We start from the raw sequence: 4,199 nt of genomic DNA, 5'->3' as shown, positions 1-4,199 counted from the left end.
GCCTGGAAGAAGGCACTAGGGGGCCAAGCCCTGGGGGAGTCCCACACGTGGCCCAGAAGAGCTGGAGAAGAGGCCCGGAAGGTGAGGACGCAGGCTTTCATCAGCCTGGGTGCCAGGGGACGGGTCTAGAACACGGGAGGAAAAGGGACAACAGAGCAGACCCCACAAGCTCGGCAGGCTACGCGGCAGGCCTCACAGGCTCAGACCACAGATTCCTAGCAGGGCAGGTCATGGTGGCAGTCATGTCCCAGCCTTAGTCACGGCCCCCGGCAAAGGTCAGCCCTCACCTTCCGTGCGCTCTGTCCGTTGTTCTTACGCGTCTAGGATGACATCCGGGGAAATGGCTGAGCCATGTTCTGGTCTAGGCCCCTCGAAGGCACAGGGCATGAGACCACAGAACCCTCAGTGTTACCTTGCTCCCTGCATGCCATCTCCAGGTGCAGAACTGCTCATTAGTAACCATCCTGCACCCACCAATGCACAAGAAATATGCGCTCCTCCTGCCCTGACCGGTTTGGCTCAGTGGATAGAGCGTCGGCCTGCGGACTGAAGGGTCCCAGGTTCGATTCCAGTCAAGGGCATGTACCTTGGTTGCGGGCACATCCCCAGTGGGGAGTGTGCAGGAGGCAGCTGATCGATGTTTCTCTCATCGATGTTTCTAACTCTCTATCCCTCTCCCTTCCTCTCTGTAAAAAATCAATAAAATATATTTTAAAAAAAAAGAATGCGCTCCTCCAGTTCGCTTTATGTCCGGCCCTAGAGGTGTCCCCGCTTTGCTTTCTCCTGCCTCCTTAATCCATGACCAATGGATTTCATGCACCTTCCTTATGTCTTCTCCTTTGATTCTAACATATAAAATAAGCTGTAAAACTGACATTCTTCCCAGCATTTTTCTCAATCCCTTCATCTCTTGCTTTGGGGCATGTCCTCAAAATTTTGGCTCAGGTAAATTCCTTTTTTGTTTGTTGGTTTTTTTGTTTTGGTTAATCCTCACCTGAGGATATTTTTTCTACTGATTTTTATTTATTTATTTTTTTAGAGAGAGTGGAAGGGGAGATAGGAGAGAGAAAACATCAATGTGAGGGAGACACATGGATTGGTTGCCTCTCAACCAGAGCCAGGAATCGAGCCTGCAACCCAGGTACATGCCCTTGACCAGGAATTGAACCCAGGACCCTTTTGTGCATGGGGCCAACACTCTAACCACTAAGCAACACTGGCCAGGGCAATTCTTTTTTTATAGTAACGCAGTGTTTTACTTATTCTGCCCATTAATTGCCGGAAGCCAGTTCCAGCATATCAGCAGGGCTGAATCAGAAACCTCTCTCTATTTCCTAGCTCAAAACTCTAAAACCTGAAATCAGACTGATAGCATGACTCAGCCCTGCTGACATGCTGGAACTGGCTTCCGGCAATTCATAACCAATATTTGAGGACATTTACAATATTAATAGAACTTAATTTAAGAGATGTTCAACTTATACTTTTCAAAATAGTTCAACACTGGATCTTAATAAGAGAGATAATTATGGTCAAACTTATTATGTCAAAACACATACTGAATGTTTGATGGCAGTCTACATACAGTTCCGTTCTTGGAGCAGAGTCCTCTGGCAGTAAGCAGGAACAGTTGGTTACCTGCACTAACAGGGCTACCCGCTGAGGCTGGGATGACACTTGGTATTTCTGCTGCTGCTGATTCTAGCACAGTTCTCTGTGACTGTGTGAATGGAGGTGGGTGGTGAGGTCCTTGCTCTTCATGTTCACTCCACATAAGAGTACTTACCCGATGACTATCCGAGTGAGGGCAGACGGGCGATGCAACTGCCCGATACTTGTGAGGCCAATAGGTTAAGCCCAAGGAGTTTAGCCAAGATTCAGGAATAAACTGCCCACACGAGATACAGTTTGAAGCTAAACTGGGACCTTAAGAAATGAACAAAGCCATAAATGGCTCTTTCTGGCAACGGACTCGGTGAATTTTCCACCATTTTCCCTGCGGCTTCCAGGGGTGGGGAACGTCCGGCCCTCGGGCCATATAGGGCCCACAAAATCATTCGGTCTGGCCCTGTCAAGGCATAAGGCATGAGTTAATGAAATGCTTGACCAACTATAGCCGGCTAATTTTTAAGTTGATAATTTTGTATGGCCCTCGAATGGTGTCATAAATATCCAAATGGCCCTTGGCAGAAAAAAGGTCCCCCGCCCCTGCTTTAGATGATCTCAGTGTGGAGTCCCCAACCTCAGCATGGAGTCCCCAACCTCAGCACGGAGTCCCCAACCTCAGCACGGAGTCCCCAACCTCAGCGTGGAGTCCCCAACCTCAGCGTGGAGTCCCCAACCTCAGCACGGAGTCCCCAACCTCAGCATGGAGTCCCCAACCTCAGCGTGGAGGCCCCTTTGAAAGCACAGACTGGGGAGCAGGGGGGCAAGAGGAAAAACTGAGCAAAAGGCCTGGTGGCTCCGGCGCCCTCAGCCTGGGCTGGCTCAGATAAATTCTTATAAAACTGTTCTGTAGGGCACTGGCCAGTGTGGCTCAGTGGTAGAGCATCGGCCCGCACATGAAGGGTCTTGGGTTCAATTCCTGGTCAAGGGCACGTACCTGGGTTGCAGGTTCAATCCAGGTGTGTATAGGAGGCAACCAATCGCTGTTTCTGTCTGTCTCTCTCTCCCTGCCCCCCTACATTCTACTCCCTCTAAAAGTCAGTGGAAAACACATCCTCAGGTGAGGATTAATCGAGAAATAAGTAAAAACTTCCTGTAGGTTTGGACGTTCTTTCCTTAACAGCGCGAGCTGTGCAGGGTGTCCTTCAGGTGGTGGACACGAGTAGGTCTGTCCTCCACGGTCGCTGAGGACCTCTGTGCCTCTGGCCTTGTGACGAATTTGCTGTGTGACCCTGGGTAAACCCCAGACCCTCTCTGGAACCAGCTGGCTCATCTTGCAAATGCGGGGCTGGCTGTGTGACACCCAGCAGCAGCCTCTGGGCCAGCCCCATTCCTCCCGTCTGGCTCCGTGATCTCCCGGAGTCATTGGTCGCCAGCCTGTGAGAGCCAACTGTGACATTTTCAGGGCTTTCTGTAAGCCAGTTGTTAAATACAGCCATTATTACAACTTAAGTTTAGTTTTAAAAATCATCTATATATATAAAAGGCTAATATGCAAAGTGTCCCCTCCAGAGTCCGACTGGGAAACTGGGAGTTCGATCACTTGCTATGACATGCGCTGACCACCAGGGGGCGGCGCAGAATGAAGGAAGGTCCCAGCCAGCAGCCAGCAACCGGGGAAGGGAGGCCCCAGTCGGCAGCCAGAAGGACCCGATTGGCCCTGATCGCTGGCCAGGCCTAGACCCTACCCGTGCATGGATTTCATGCACTGGGCCTCTAGTATTAAATACAAAGATGATAAAATACTCAAACCCACATTGCTTTCCTAATGAGTTACGGCAGTCCCCTGTCACCTATACTCTTGGAGTGACTTACATCTACCGTCTCTGAAACAGGCCATCAAGGAGGGTACTCCCTTGCAACTCTGTGAGTGACATGCCTCTGTAGCCTGAAATTGACCGTGGCGGGGATACCTACAGCTCAGAAACTGGCAGATGCTATAAACCAGGGCTGTTCACAGAGGGCGGACTGTGAAACATATACCATACATGCCACTCTCTCTCACTCCCACAATCCATGTAGCACAAGGCACCAGCCACTGCCAGACTTTCCCAGAGACCAGAGTCGGGCTGGGGGTTGGCGGCTAGGGGCTGGGGGCTGGGGGCTGGGGCAGATGGGCGAGGTCAGCCCAGGGTTTCAGCACTCGCTCCCTTTCCGGGTCTGGGTGCGCATCCTGAGCTGCACTGCCCGCACTGCCCACACAGCAGCCACGAACCACCTGGGCCTACTGAGCCCTTGAAATGGGCCAGTGCTGAAAATTGATCATTTTATTCACTTTTAATTAACTTATTTGAAACCTGACACGAGATTCTGTTACTGGGAAACATTTAAGAATGTTGGAACCACCGGGGATATGAATCTCTTTTGTCAACTATAAATTTTATGACATCTAATTATAGATCAATTTTATGACCACTGTAAATTTTATGGCATCTAAATATAGATTTCTGCCCGGCCGGAGTGGCTCAGCTGGTTGAACATCATCTTGTGCACCAAAAGGTTGCCAGTTAGATTCCTGGGCAGGGCACATGCCT

This window comes from Myotis lucifugus, unplaced genomic scaffold (genome assembly GCF_000147115.1).
Source record: "Myotis lucifugus unplaced genomic scaffold, Myoluc2.0 scaffold_546, whole genome shotgun sequence".
Taxonomy (NCBI): Eukaryota; Metazoa; Chordata; class Mammalia; order Chiroptera; family Vespertilionidae; genus Myotis; species Myotis lucifugus.
Note: the sequence above shows the minus strand (reverse complement) of the source record.